The sequence below is a fragment of the Dendrobates tinctorius genome, unplaced genomic scaffold (assembly GCF_039654945.1).
Source record: "Dendrobates tinctorius isolate UK_male_01 unplaced genomic scaffold, ASM3965494v1 ptg000029l, whole genome shotgun sequence".
Lineage (NCBI taxonomy): Eukaryota > Metazoa > Chordata > Amphibia > Anura > Dendrobatidae > Dendrobates > Dendrobates tinctorius.
In genome coordinates, this window is record NW_027361697.1 from 11852183 (window position 1) to 11868541 (window position 16359).

The 16359-nt window shown below is 45.4% G+C and overlaps 1 protein-coding gene across 1 annotated transcript in view; it reads left to right on the forward strand.

Moving 5' to 3' along the window:
• Positions 1 to 1396: 1396 nt before the first annotated feature.
• The window catches only part of SLC44A3 (solute carrier family 44 member 3), a 157699-nt gene continuing 142736 nt past the window's right edge, over positions 1397 to 16359 (forward strand). Inside the window, exon 1 of the mRNA XM_073571389.1 lies at positions 1397 to 1417. The gene's annotated coding sequence lies outside the window, so the exon portion shown is untranslated. The remainder of the gene's footprint in view (positions 1418 to 16359) is intronic.

Sequence of the window (16359 nt, forward strand, 5' to 3'; positions counted from 1 at the left end):
GTAGATGGGACATAGCCCAATTAGACAAGTCATCTGCTCCCACAGGTTTGGCTGCAATCTACTCAGACTTCTACAGTAGTAATATAAAAAGCAGTACACCTACATAAAGCAACAGTGAATATAGAAAATACACACAAGAATAAAAAATAATGCAGCACTTTTTCGTTAATCTTCTTTAATATTTTGTCTCATGTAATTTTTTTTAACTGGAGGAAAACATCATATCCACAGATTTCATTAAAATATGTTGCTTTTTTATTGGTAATCCATAGGGATTAAATTCCACACGACATGGTCATAGTATTCGCTGACATTTTTCTGGCATCTGTGAGCCCTTATTTGTAGTGTGTCCAATTCGAAAAAGTATATCAAATTGAATGTCCACAACACAAGTGTAACTCTGCAGGATGTGGACCCACTGCGCCATGAGCCGTGCTTACCCTGTAGGGGCTTGATTAAGTGTCTACCAGTTTCATAGAATCCTAGAATGGTAGAGTTGGAAGGGACCTCCAGGGTCATCGTGTCCAACCCCGTGCTCAATGCAGGATTCACTAAAATATCTCAGACAGATGTCTGTCCAGCCTCTGTTTGAAGACTTCCATTAATGGAGAACTCACCACCTCTCGTGGCAGCCTGTTCCACTCATTGATCATCCTCACTGTCAAAAAGTTTTTTCTAATACTTAATCTGTATCTCCTCCCATTCAGTTTTCACTAGAACCTCTGGTGGTGAGGCTAGGCTAGCCTGCTGATAGACAGCATGTATCATTCCAGAGCAGTCGCTACGACTACAGAAGCTGACCGGAGGATCAGAGGCGCAGGTACAAGGTACAGAAGGGCGAGACAGAGGCGTAGTCAGACGGACCGAGGTCGAGGCAGGGAGCACAGGATCAAAGAAATCAGACAGGATGGGTAAACAAAACGGGTAAGTAACGGAAGACAGAATAAGGAGGAATGCATAAACTATTTCCTAGCAGGCTAGGAACCAATGTTTGGGCGAGGAATGCATGGTGGAGCCGCCTGATATAACACCTAATAGCAGATGATAGGCTGGGGAAGAAAATCTCTGCAGGACAGGGTGGATACAAATTCCTGCAGAGATTGGCCACATCCCTCTATGACTCACAACCAGCACAAGGAGATCGTAAGGTACTGTGGTGGAGCCAGGCAAAACACACTGCGAGTAAGGGGTGCTTAGAAGGTGTGCGAGTGGCCGGCATAACAAGGAGTGGCACCCACAGACATAAAAAATAAATATTCCACTGATGCAGAAGTGCTAAACTCATATATAACTTTTGTTTTAGCTGCAGCGTAAGCCTCAATGCCACCAAATATGAGCCGGGATTAATGGATGTTACTGATGAGCTGGAGCTCCAAGATTGGGATGTTATAGAGCCTGACAAAGACCTCAAGCTAAGGTAGAAACGTGTTGCTAAGATGTCAATAATGTCCATATGCTTAGGTCTGGATCACACTTCCGTTTTTTCAAATCTGTCAAAATCCGTCGGTTTCCGTCAAAAAACGGATCCGCCATTTTTTTGGAGGATCAGTTTTTTTGTCCCATAGACTTCCATTAGCGGTTACCGCGGATCCGTCAAAAAAACGGATCAGTTTTAAAAAAAACGGATCCATTTGCATCCGTTTGGCGGAGACAAAAAACGGATGTGTGAAACAGGCCTAATTCATATTGCTCGTCTGGCGAATTGAGGATGCTATGCCATTCAGTTCAGTATATGTGCAGCGCTCACTAGAGCCGCAGTGTTTCTTCTGTAAGCCTCTACGGTTCCTCCTGGAACTATTCCTTTGATGCCTCCCATGTACTGGGAATGCATCTTTTTCCCTCAATATGTACACAACAATTCCATAAGAAGCACATCTATAACACAAACTTTTTAGCCATAGCCTAGATTTTGCATCTAAAATTGATCGAAACAGGCTACAAAATAAGCAAGCTTGATTTCCATTATGTGAAACAAAATTATTCCAATGAAAAAATGTTAAAAATTCTCCAACCATGAGGTGTATTTATCAAGGTAAGGCTGGAGTCACACTAACCTGCACAAAATACGGTCCGTAGTTTACATGCGTAATACGGATGAATGACCCCTAAATAGTGCTCCATAGGTCATCCGTAAGCAAGGTGAGGTCGTGTATTTTGCGCATGTGTGCATCCGTATGTAATCCGTGTGGCATCCGTATGCAATCCGTATGGCGAGATTTTCTCGCAGCCTTGCAAAATGGACATTTAACGGTTTTGAGGCCTGCAAACAATTTAAATCATTAGCCTGCACCCTATTTAGACACTCAGAAACAGGTGGCTGCCTCCATTCTGTACATTTGTCACCTTGCTTTCACGAGGTGTGTTGGTGTTCTTTGTGCAGCATGGCAGAGGGTCTGAGATTCAATACAACTGAGCAGGTTCTCTTTACCTGGCTTTTGTCACGGCGCTTTGGGCAACCATACCCAGTGATAGTGGATCCGCGGAGGAGGAGACGCATGTGGGTACATCCACTTTTGAGGCAACGGCTCACAAGAGGTCATTTTCAGCACCTCTATTCTTCTCTGCGGGAGCATCCGGAGAAATTTTACCAGTACTGTCGCATGAGCATTTCCACATTTGATCGACTCTTGGAGACAGTGCACCCTGGACACAAGGATGCGCAAGGCTATATCTGCAGAGGAGCGACTTCTACTCACAATACGGTATGTACTACACAACCACATTCTCTATGTTCATAATGTGTGTGCTAATTTATGTTTTTTTGCCTTCTTGGACAAAGTTTAATGCCCTCATCTTACTCCAAATATGTTTCAACTTACACACCAGAATGTTACATCTAATATGTACTGCATATCACTTAGTCATTGTGCCACCAAATATGTGTGTGTTATTCTCTCTCAATTCCTAACAAGTTTGGTTGGCATGTAACTGATTTTTTTTTACTTTAGGCATTCTAAACTTAACAATTTCTGCTGTCCTACAGCTTCCTGTCCACTGGCCTGTCTTATGCCGCCCTCCACCATGAGTTTCTCATTGGAAAGTCAACCATTTCAGGCATAGTGAGGTCTACATGTACAGAAATCTGGACAAGACTCCATCAAGTGGTCATGCCCGAGCCCAGGATGGAAGACTGGTTAAGGATATCAAGGGACTTTGAAGAGGACTGCCAGTTTCCAAATTGTATTGGGGCCCTGGATGGCAAACATATCAGGGTGCGTAAGCCGCCGAACTATGGCTCCCAATTCTTCAATTATAAACAATACTTTTCTGTTGTATTGTTGGCTCTGGTAGACCCTCAATACAAGTTTATAATTGTTGACATTGGGGCCTATGGAAGGACGGGAGACTCTAGAGTCTTCAATACTTCCATAATGGCTCGGCGGCTACGCACCAACCAGTTGGATCTACCACCACCACGCCAGCTACCAGGCTCCCCCGAACAATCAGTCCCTTATGTCCTTGTGGCAGATGAGGCCTTTCAGTTATCGCGCAATGTCATGAGGCCATATCCCCGGCGCAACCTTGACCACAGGCGCAGAATTTTTAACTTGCGCCTATCACGTGCTAGGCGACTGGTGGAGTGTTCCTTTGGGATTCTTTGTGCCAAATGGTGGGTACTCCAGTCTGCCATTCAGTTGAGTGAGCAAAATGTGAATGAAGTTGTGAAAGCCTGTGTTGTTCTGCATAACTTCACCAGGATACATGATTGTTCCTCCTCTGATGGTGTTGTGCGTAGGCCGGACAATGTGCGCAGGGTGAGACCACCTATCAACCCTCAACGTAGACCGCTTTCTGGCCTCAAAGTGCGTGATATTTTCACTAATTACTTTATCTCACCTGAGGGGGCAACTTCTTGGCAAGAGAATGCTGTGACTATGTTATAATTTGTTTCTTTAATTGTGTCTAAATATATATTACTCAAGCCCTTATGATTCTATGAGTGTTTCATTGCATTTGTTTGTGTCTGTGGGTATGTTGTGAGGGATTGTGAAAAATCACACAGAGACGTTAACTAGAGTAGACAAATGTTTAGTTTTAAATAAACCTTGTATAAACTTGCGCTAATTGAATGTGTCCTGGTTAAAAACCCAAAATTGAAAGGAGATATCTTATGAAGAGATCTGTTCCCTTTACTGGAGCTAAAACTGGCGAGGATGGAGAAGAGTCTTCAGAATACAGATAAATTTCCAGGTCCTTCCCAAAGATACTCCCCGACACAGCGATATAAAAAGTTACTGGAGCTAAAGGGTGCTACCTCCTAGCATGCCGCCGTCCCGGCCGGTGACTGGCGTGCAGCTGGAGGTATGTATTGGCAGGCTGTAGAGGTACCAGCCGCCGCTTGCAAAAGCAGGCCTGCAAGGTCCGAAAACGCTGAAGGACCTTGCGTGACGTCACAGTCACGTGGGAGGTCACGTGACAGGCAGAAAAGCGCTATGAGGCGCTGAAGGTCCTTCAGAGTTTTCGGACCTTGCAGGCCTGCTTTTGCAAGCGGCGGCTGGTACCTCTACAGCCTGTTTATACAAGGTTTATTTATTATTATTTTTATGGAGACAATTTGAGTGGTGTGTTGTCCTAATACTTGCCGCTTTGTGCTCTGCGGTTGTACGCTTTAGCGCCATTGGTATATACATATATAAAATGTTTAGTTTTGCCTTTTTTTTTTTGGTTTGCTTAAAGGCAAACATAATATTGCCATAAGAACATTTTGGCAATGGGCAAAATGACCCTTTGTGCCTTCTTTAACTTTTTTAAAAGTAACATTACATAACAAAACACAAAAAAAGATTAGGCAATAACAACATTGCTGCATGACAAGATTAAACTAGATTTGCCAACAAAAGGTGAGCTCCATCACCAAAATAAAGGCTACAAGATAACACTCACATTTCCTCATAATGTTTTCCAATCATAGAAAGATTCCACCATGACAGGCAAGGCTACCTCACATCTTTCAGACAGATATTACCTGTCTGTAGAACAGAGAATATTTAAGCATGCTATACTGGAAAGGATGAAAAAACAAAACTCACTTGTTAAGACATAGAGAGAGCGTGATATTCTGAATACTGGTCACCTTGAATTTTTAATCTAGAGATTGCTAGCAAAAAAGGTGACTACTTCACTAACGCCAGCACGCCTTTCCTAGGCATTAGCAAGTGAGTAGTGTATTTTCATCCTTTCATTTTACAGTATAGCGCGTTGAAATATTCTCTTTTGTACACACATGTAATATCTGTCTGAAAGGCGTGAGGTAGCGTTGCCTGTCATGATGGATTGTTTCACATGTTTGGAAAACATTGTTTAAAAATTAGAATGTTAAATTATGTACAAAATGTTGGTGATGGAGAACACCTGTTTTTTCCTTTCTATTTGGAGCACCAGTTAAAACGCACTGGACATCTCCCGCCATCAGAATCATAAATCCTCATAGGTTGGGGAAGGGGAACGTGGAAGAACAGCCTGTGGGTGCTGCTGAACACTGTGGCCAACATCGCCCTGTGTGGGGCCATACTGTTGCCCATGATGCTGGAATTGTCCTGCCTCCTGGGACTGTTGGGGATACTGGCCAGAGTAATGATGATGGTGAGGGGCTTCTTGTTGGCTGTGGTAGGCACGTGGCTCATACCCACCAAGATAGCCAGATCGTCCCCAACCAGGTTGGGACCAGCCTCCAACACTGGGTGGGTACAAGTGGCCATATTGGTGGGGTTGGCTTGAGGCTGACATTTGGGGCTGCGGAATAGAAGGTTGGGTAGGGGGAGGAATGGGTTGAGGTGTTGGCCCACGTATTAGGGGCTGTTCGGACCCTGCTTGAGCAAGCATCTATGTGGATGGTCTCATGCGCATTAGATTTCGTGGTGAGAGCTCCCACCTCTCCAGAAATTCAAAAACCTCATATGGGGTATTGGGGGGGTGCTTGCATCAAGCAGGATCTGAATACATCCCCTAATACGGAGCCGGACCTCACGAGTAAGGGCACAGAGATAAAGGGTGAGGCTACGTGCATAGGCCTCCTCCCCATCATCTGTAGTTACTCTAGACAAATAATTGAGCCCCCCTGTGTCCACATTGGTCCTGCTCTCTTGAATAGTGACCTGTCGCCTTCTTCTTGTTCGCCGTGATGTAAGAGCAGCCTGTGGGGAGGACCTGATCTGGGCAGTTGGGCTGCTGCTCAAGTTGCCCGGCTCTTCCAGGATGGGTGATGTGGCAGCAGCAGACCGTCCTGGTGGTGTTGTGTGTAGGCCAGCCATTGTGTTGTCCTGTGATGCCTCATCTTCAGCCATCCTTCTTGTAGGGGGAGAAGATGGGCCAGCCACCTCATCCCCTACAGGATCTATAATGGGCTCGGCCTCTGAGGCCGTTCCTCGATCCGTAAGGTTGGATTGAGTTCTGTTATGAAATAGAACAGAGGCAAAAATACATCAATATTTTTGTCCCTGTAAAGTATTTGTGTAATGTATTTGTGTAATGTGGTGTGAGGTATCTACTTACGGTCTCAGATCCAGAATTGGGGCGAGGAAGGACAGCCGGTCATAGTGTATGTACTTCCTTTTTACATATCCAGCATCCCCACTCCTGGACCGCTGCTGGCGTTCCCGGCAGAACTGGTCCCGGATGCTTCGCCAGCGTTTCATCACATCTTCCACTGCAATGTGACAGGAAATATTGTCAAATTCACATATTTGAGAGGTCACATTTTCTAACAGTAGTCTAGGCATGGGGCCTTCTGGGGTGTGCGTTCTACCCATGGTGGCATATGCAATTGGGCAGATACCCAGGGTCTCATTAGCTACACTTAAAATAATTTGTTTGGCTAGGAGGATGAGGAGCTTGTGGCCTAACCCCAAATTCTGGCTGTGTGAAGCCACGTGTCACATCCAAATGTAACGGCCTCATGAGGCTAAGAGTACATGCACAGGAAGGGGGGGTGCTGATTCTAGATTCCTTTTTTATTGCACGCTAAGGTTAATGATGTTTAGTGTTGCACTTACGAATTTTATGCTGCTCATCACGTGGTCGGTCACCAAAGTCATGGTGGTACATCTGGCGACAGATGCGCCTCCATGACGCTTCCTTTCTTGTCCGGTTAGCATAATTTGCATCGCGTGGGTCCCATATTTCGGGACGCTCCTGCACCAGGACAATGAGCATCTCCACATTTATGTACGTGGACGCCATGCTGCTGCTGTACTCCGTGGAGGCGTACTTCCTGGATGTCTGGAGCGCTTTTTGAGCTAATTTGCATGTCTAGGCTTCCTGATGATGGATTGGCCCATTTCCTGTCACCTGCCAAAAGACCTGCGTATTGCTCGCAGGTCACACGTGTGGTCCGTGTGTAATCCGTATTTTTTGCGCACCCATAGACTTGCATTGGCGAACTACGGGCGTAGTACGCTGACAATCGCAGCATGCTGCGATTGGCACGGAGCGTAGGATACGGATGAGAAATATACGGCTGGTGCGAGTGACCCCATAGAGAATCATTTGTCCGTGTCTAATGCGTGCTTTTAGCGCCTCTCACTCGCCCGTATTCCTCGCCAGTGTGACTCCGGCCTAAATGTGCCAGAACTCAAGAGTAATTTGCTCCAAAAACTGTCTTTAATGCTTTTGCTGTATCATTTTGACAATGATGGAATATAAAATGTGTTGGTTCAGGAACATTATCCCCCCGTATTATAAATGAATATTAGCAGATTTTTGGGGTAAAAGGTCCTATCAAGTTCCTTTTTAAGGGTTAGTTAGCTTTTGGTATAGATGGCATGTCCACAAGATATCCCTTTAATTCACTACAGAATGATCACTGAGATCAGAGCTCTATGGAGAACTTGTGATTAGTTTCAAAGCCACCAAAAAGAAAAAAAAAAAGAAAAAAGAAAAGTACAGGTAACACCCGTTTTATGTTGCAAATTGAAGCACATTAAGGCTACAGTATGTTCACACGTTAAGTATTTGCAGCAGATTTTTCTGAACTAAAAACCAAAGCATTGGCACAGGAAAAACTCTGCGTAACATGTATACATTGTCACATTTTTTATTTGCGCTTTTATTCCCATTGTTTTAAATGGGTGAAAAGTTTGGCAAAAACGCTGAAAGATTTGACAGGCCATATATTAAAAAAAACAAAAAAACGCTTTTATAGTTGAAATCTACAAGGAAAGAATAAGCAGTGTGCGCATGAGACTTCAGAATTCAAATTCACTTTGCTAGTACTGTTTTTTCACCCTTGACAAACAAGAGGCAAAAACACTGCGTGCAAAGAAGCCCATAGAGTCCTGATCAGTGCAGAGTAAAAGCAGTTCATCATGGCGCAGGTGAAGCATGGCAGCATAGTACATGAATCAGAGGTGGAGAGCTGCACATCTAGTAATACACTAACTACTGATTACTACTTGTCATCAATGTGATGTACTGTTTTACCTATTCTGTTGGGCAATCATCTGCCACCACTAGGGAAAGCTACAGGCTGCTGAATATTAGAATCCAAACAAAGAAAAATAAGGATGGCACTCACCGTTCATAGAATCCACCTTTATTGCATATATAAAATCTTCGGCAGGGGAGCAATGCGCTTGGTAAGAGGATGACAGCCGTTTCGCTTGGCTGTGCTTCCACGGGTCTTACTCAACCGCAGCCGCGCAAAACGGCCGTCGTCCTCTTACCATGCACATTGCTCCCCTGACGAAGATTTTATATATGCAATAAAGGTGGATTTTATGAATGGTGAGTGCCATCCTTATTTTTCTTTGCTTGGATTCTGAAATTGACTATTTCAGGGCATAAAAGCGTTTAGTGTGTGCGATATAACAGTGCCGGTGCTTTGCTTCTTTCTTTGGATTCATTTGCTGAATATTAGAACTTTAAAAAAAAAAACACAAAATTTGAGCATGGTTTGAGTTGGTATACATGCAGCACATAAACGCATGTTCACACTGGCCATAAATCAGACAAAACCTACAAGAAACAAAATGAAGATAAACCCTGTTGTAACTAAATAGGTAAAAAGCAAAAGTGCATTTAAATAACACAGGGCTCTTAGCAACACTGTTCTTGATCAAAAATAGCATAAAAGCCGTCCCACCATGGCAAAAAAAACACAAAACTATTTCACCTTGAGCTAGAAATTACATTTAACTAGCTTCCCAAGGCTGGTGCCCACAGTTCCGGACCCGGTCCTTTGTCTGCCCTTATTCACACACAAAGGTCAACTTTGACATTTGGTAAGGATTTTAATATTAATCAGTGTTGGACCGTCCCGATCAGGGTCACCTTGCCGCTTGGGGGGATGGATTTTATGCTATTTTTGATCAAAAGCAGTATTACTAAGGACCCTAGGTAATTTAAATGCACTTTTGCTTTTGACTTATTTAGTTACAGCAGGGTTTATGTTCATTTGGTTTCTTGTAGCTTATGAATATTAGAACTGTAGAACCACGTGGCAGCATTTCCACTGGCTAAGACAGAGGGTACAAAGTGCCATATGGCATAGTGAAAGGGCTTTTCTTAAAATAACAATACCTTTAATGTAAGATATTATACTGTTGCTTTACAGACTCCTTCATCATATACTACATGTCAATTACAATTAATTCACGGTAGGAATAGAAGAAAATCACTATCTAGCAGATTGTATCAGAACTCTGGCCATGAAGCTAATCGCAACATGTCAGGATAAGTAAGCGGAATAATCAAAGGTTGAGACAAGTCACAGATAGAAGACACATACCTGACATTCCAGAGTTTAGGCTCATGGATATTTATGGAAATCAGTAAACGTGGACCTTGCTGCCGAGCTTCACACCCTGGCCCTGAATGACAGGAGAATTTAGAATCTGCAAGTGAGATGTCTACACTTCAAAATCCTAAATGATCGCTCGTGTCTAGTGTCGACTAACAGCAGACTCTTCTCATTTTCTTTGGTTTTACTATATTAACCTCCTTTCAAAAAGATTTGACATATTGAAAAGCATCATAAAGGCAGCAAGTTACCAGGACAGGTTCGCTGCACAATACGCACAAATGCAATAATCATTTTTGGGGGTTAATAAAACATAACAAAGAATACATTGGACTCATAGTTATGGGTCCACTATATTCATGAAGGAAGAATTCATTTTTCATCTTATTATGGTGACAGATCTGCATTAATTATATACAGTATGTGGTTTTGTATATGAACTCCATGAATGCAGTGCCGAAGGCATGGGCTTGCAACCACTTATGGACTGACCTAAATAAGAATGCACTACAAGGATAAGTTCACCAAATAAGAACTTTCTGGACATTATATTCAATAAGTGTGCTAATCATGTATGAGACTCAACATGCACTTATGTATTACTGCCGATAAATGTTAAATTAAGCATGCGGGTAAATACGCCAATCAGCCATGTAGAAGATGGTTGGAATGGCCTCCTGGGTGGCTGGTGGATACTCTGGTAGACTGAGGCTCTCACACAATATTAGGCCCGAGTGATCCAACAGAAAGCAATGCTGATTTTGATGCCATGTGCCACTTCATATAAGTTGATACAGATAAGTGGTGATCATGTGCCGTCTGAGCACTCACCAGTGGTAATCATGTTTCTTCTGAGCATGCATCCATTAACATCAGTTGTGATCATGTGCCGTCTGAGCATTCGCCAGTGGTAATCATGTTTCTTCTGAGCTTTCAACCATTGTCATCAGTAGTGATAATGTGCCGTCTGAGCATTCGCCAATGGTAATCATGTTTCTTCAGAGCATGCAACCTTTGTCATCAGTTGTGATCATGTGCTGTCTGAGCATTCATCAATGTAATCATGTTTTTTGTGAGCATGCAACCATTAACATCAGTTGCGATCATGTGCCATCTAAGCATTCGCCAGTGGTAATCATGTTTCTTCTGAGCTTTCAACCTTTGTCATCAGTAGTGATAATGTGCCGTCTGAGCATTCGCCAATGGTAATCATGTTTCTTCAGAGCATGCAACCTTTGTCATCAGTTGTGATCATGTGCTGTCTGAGCATTCATCAATGTAATCATGTTTTTTGTGAGCATGCAACCATTAACATCAGTTGTGATCATGTGCCATCTAAGCATTCGCCAGTGGTAATCATGTTTCTTCTGAGCTTTCAACCTTTGTCATCAGTAGTGATAATGTGCCGTCTGAGCATTCGCCAATGGTAATCATGTTTCTTCAGAGCATGCAACCTTTGTCATCAGTTGTGATCATATGCTGTCTGAGCACTCACCAGTGGTAATCATGTTTCTTCTCAGCATGCAACCATTAACATCAGTTGTGATCATGTGCCATCTGAGCATTCACCAATGGTAATCATGTTTCTTCTGAGAATGCAACCATTAACATGAATTGTGATCGTGTGCCGTCTGAGCATGTGCCAGTGGTAATCATGTTTCTTCTGAGAATGCAACCATTGTCATCAGTAGTGGTAATGTGCCATCTGATCATTCACCAGTGGTAATCATGTTTCTTCTGAGCATGCAACCATTAATATCAGTTGTGATCATGTGCCGTCTGAGCATTCACCAATGGTTATCATGTTTCTTCTGAGCATGCAACCATCGTCATCAGTAGTGATAATGTGCCGTTTGAGCAGTCACCAATGGTAATCATGTTTCTTCTGAGCATGCAACCATCGTCATCAGTAGTGATAATGTGCCGTCTAAGCAGTCACCAATGGTAATCATGTTTCTTCTGAGCATTCAACCATTGTTATCAGTAGTGATAATGCGCCGTCTGAGCAACTGAATGCTGTCGCCATTAATGATCATGTGACATTTAAGCATACAACCGCTGTCATCAGTGGTGATTATGTGCCGTCTAAGCATCATGTGCTATCTAAGCATGCTGCAGCTGTCACCAGTGGTGATCATCTGCTGTCTGAGTATACACCGCTAAGGCCAAACACTGGCCTCAAATAATAAATATGAAGACACTATGTGATCAGCTGCTCAGAAATAGACAGACCAGCGTGTAATAGAGTGGCAACAGTGTTTGCGCAACTGATGCTTAAAGGGGTGAGTATTGTTTGATTTATTGTTTTAGCACATTCCTTGCCATTCAAAAAAAAAAAAAATATACTAAACAACCCTTTAATCATATGAAGACCATACATGGAAATCCATCTTTATATGAAGGAAAATCATTTTGATAGTAAAGAATATTGCGAGTGACTGGGAGGAAGATACATCTTTACGTTCTACGTTTTTCTACCAGTGGAAACCTTCATGTTCCTATCATCGCAGAGGTACCAAAAAAAAGATGAGCAATGACAATTTGTAATGTTCCTCCTGGGCAGGAAATTGGAATCTAATGAGATTTCCATCAGTAGCCATGGTGTTTTTCAGTGTTTATAGTGTACCTTACACACAATGAGCTATTTTAGTGTATTTTTACATTATTCTTAAAGATAGACTAATTGAAGCTATTTAAAAAAAATGGCAAAATACATCCTGGTACACCCAGGTATCTCCTTTCCCAAATTGCATGGTGACAAGGATGGGCTTGGAATTTCCTGCTTCGATCTCCTGGCATTTTAGGTGGATGAATTGATGTGACAACACATTTATGATCAGACACCACTGGATAAACATGTTATTCTGCTCTTATGAAATGATGGCCAATATCTCTAGAGGTGTAGATTCTACAGTGCTACTAAATCATACTGTTTGTATAGACATATGATATGAATGCTACCAATGTATTCTATTCTGGACTAACATCTGTATGGTAAAAAGGAAGTCACCATTCCAATACAACTATGTATTTCAAAGCCTGAAACTTAATTTAATTTGCTTAATGGGGTTGACCAGGACCTTAGGAAGGGTGAGGGTCATCAATATGAGATTGAAGTCAAACACCTGATGACCCACTAAGAATGGCCTGTGATAGCCGGATGTTCACAGAATACTTAGCTGGAACATCACAGCTCCATACACTGTAATGGCCATTCACTTCAATAGGATCTGATCTGCAGCATCTGAGAACGACCACTACACAGTGTATGAAGTTGTGGTGCTCTGGCTCTGAATACAGTTTGTTAGGCGTCGGGTTCCTGCCACTGCACAACAGGAATCCAGAGTCTTGCACCCAACGGTCTCCCAGTCTTCTTCAGCCGCAGTGGAGCCTGCTCAGCAGATTCGTCGGTCCCGGCGCTCTGCCCAGGCCAACTCCGTGGGTTTGCTTGCTGCTGCCACTTCTGGCACAGCTATGACAATGCATGCTGCTCAGCAGCGAGATTCTCCAGGGACTAAGTCCTCATGTCGGGCCACTGAGCATGCCCATGGAGTGATCTCCCATTGGAGATCGAGGGTCACGTGCTCAGGTCCTGCTCGTGCTCGGATTGGCCCATTCGAGAAGCCAGGAAGGTCCCGGACGCCCGTGGCTATAAATGGTTCGCATGGCCGCTCGCCCTTGCGCTAGGATAGACTGTATTAAGAGACTATAAGGTGTGAGAGATGTATGCACGTATGAATGTATCTGGTGACTGGCTCATTAAGAAACCCCTACCCTTGGTACGCATGTGTTGTGCAGCCTAGCCTGCTAGCGCCCAGGCTTAGGCGTAGGTAGGGCTGAGGTTGAGTCAGGCATCTGGCCTCACCAGGGACTCGGCACGCCTCAGTGGACGTGCTCCATAGCCAGCGTCTATAGCGGTGCTCGCGGTATAATGCGCTCGGGTTCATAGTCACCCGATGAGCACGGAGCGGACTCTGTTAAACTCACAGAGGCGCTGTAACAAAAACATACAAGTATACACTGAACCAGTTAGACTTCACCGGACTCAGTGAAATTGCACGCACGGTATCTGGTCACAGGACACGGTTCCAAGACAGGGGACGGTGTCGTGTAGACCTACCGTGCGTGCGGCGTCGCTGCTGCAGACGCCGGTAAGTGCTGCTACATGCAGTGCGGCAGCAGACACAGCCGCTAAGCGATGGTGCCTTGAGGGACGTGACACCACCGGACGCTAGTGTAGAGGTGCAGTGTGCACAGTGGCCTATGGCCTGCCACTGACTGGCGCGGACTCTAACTATAGTTCCCTATCCACATGCGTAATATCAGAGGGAGGGGAATCTTAATGAGTCAGTCACCAGAATCATACATCCATCACCATTCACACATCTAGCAAGAATAGCCTATACTAGCGCATGGCCGAACGACCATGTGGCTCTTTTATAGCCGTGCGCTGCCGGGACCATCGAGATCTCTGAGATGGACCAATCAGATCAGGAGAAGGACCTGAGCACGTGACTCCCGACCTCCAATGGGAGATCGTCTTATGAGCATGCTCAGAGGAGCGGCAGAGGGACTTAGCCTCAGGAGTAACTTGCTGTGAAGCAGTATGTGAGGCTCTGGACTCCTGCTGTGTAGCCGCAGGAATCCGACGCCTAACATTCCCCCCCCCTAGGGCCCCCCCTTCCTGGCAAAATTTTTTGCCACGTACCACCTTATGACCCACAGCTGCGTAGGCCTCAGGCTCATCCGCAGACCAGCCTGATGCCCGGCAGATGACTTGAAAAACAGGAACATGTGAATTGGTCCGAGAGAAGGCACGTGGAGGACGTTGGGGATGGCTAAGTCGCCAGGAGCCGAAGTTGGAGTGGGGCGCCGAAGTGTGTCGGCGGGCGTCTTCATTCTCATTACAGAGATTTGAGTGACATGCAGGGTGCGACCCAGACTGTCGCGGACCTCCATTGCCCGGTCTGCCACCAGCAAGGGACACCGTGACCCAGCCGACCTCTGTTTAGAGGATCTACTCCGAGCACAGGAGGTGAATGCCTGAATATATTTTTTAGTGTCCTGAGCCCTGTGCGGCCACCAATAAGAGCTAGCCAGGAGTTTTGTGGTACGCTTGTAACCAAAGTGACCACCCACCCTGGACGTGTGTGCCCACGCGAGAACCTTGGACCGCAGGTGAGGCGTAACAAAGGTTTTGCTTGGCGGCACTGGTTCAAGGACGACAGGAGCCATGAACTTCAGATTCCCAGTGAGGGGTGCGGAATGATCCGCGGGCACCTCCACAGAGGCTACTTGAACCCTGCCCCCTATGCACCTTCCCACACAGTCCTTGCTCCAGCCCAGTATACTCCCTGAGGACCACTCAATATAGGGAGAATGGCAACGTAACCAGGGGAGTCCGAGAAGCACCTGGTCGATGCCCTTAGGCATGATGAGCAGGGACAACATCTCGCAATGAGACGGGGATTGAGAACCCCAGGGGTGCTGTCTGGTGAGTAATCTGAGACGGTAAGGTAGATCCGTTAACTACCCTAACGGTCAAGGGGTGAGGATGTGGCACCAGTGGAATGGCGTGCTTTTGGGCAAAGGCTGAGGACATAAAGATTCCCTCTACCCCAGAGTCCACTGTGACCTCTACCTCCCAGGAGGAAGCCCCGCTATCTAACGTCCCTCGGAATACTGGTTTGGAGGAGAATGTTTTCATATTAGGTAGATCTCCACCAACTGACACCGGTGGTGAACATTTTTTCGACCACTGCGGACACCTATTAGCCAGGTGGTCCGACTGTTGACACAGGTAGCAGCAAGTGGGACCCTGTGCCGGACGTGGTTTCGGACCGGTACGGGACATGGGTTCAGGAGGTAAAACCTCCAGATCAGGAGGCTCCAGCAATTCGGAGAAGCCAGGAGTCTACCTAAACTTCTGTCTGGATTGAGTACGCTCCAGCCCGCGCTCCGTAAAACGGAGGTCTATACGGGTGGAGATCGCTATCAACTCTTCCAGGCTGATGGGAACTTCCCTGGTGGATAAGGCATCTTTGACATGCTCACCCAACCCTCTCCAGAACACAGGGATGAGTGCTCTATCAGGCCACTCAAGCTCGGAAGCCAGTGTCCGGAAACGAACGGCATACTGACTGACCGACTGAGTTCCCTGCGTAAGCGCAAGTAACTAGAGAGAGGTATCGTGAGTGACCCGTGGGCCCAAAAAAACCTGCTTTAGAGATGTTAAGAACTGAGCAGTGGTCCGAACTTCTGGGTCACCACGTTCCCAAGGTGGCGTGGCCCACTCCAACGCCCTGCCCAACAGAAGGGAAACGAGGAAACCCACCTTAGCCCGTTCTGTAGGGAAACGTGCGGCCAGTAACTCAAGCTGAATAGAGCACTGGCTCACGAAACCCCAACAGGAGGTGCTATTGCCAGAAAATTTATCGGGCAACGGGAGGCGGGTAACTGTTGGTGCAGGCGTGGACGTGGACACACGTGAGACAGCCTCTGCGACTGCCTGAGCAGCAGCCTCAGTAAGCTTCGCAGCGGAGGCGGCACTCTCAACAGTAGCCAACGTGCCCTCCAGCTGCTGAATGTACCGCTGAAGCTGCTGCATGTCTGCCATTATTAGC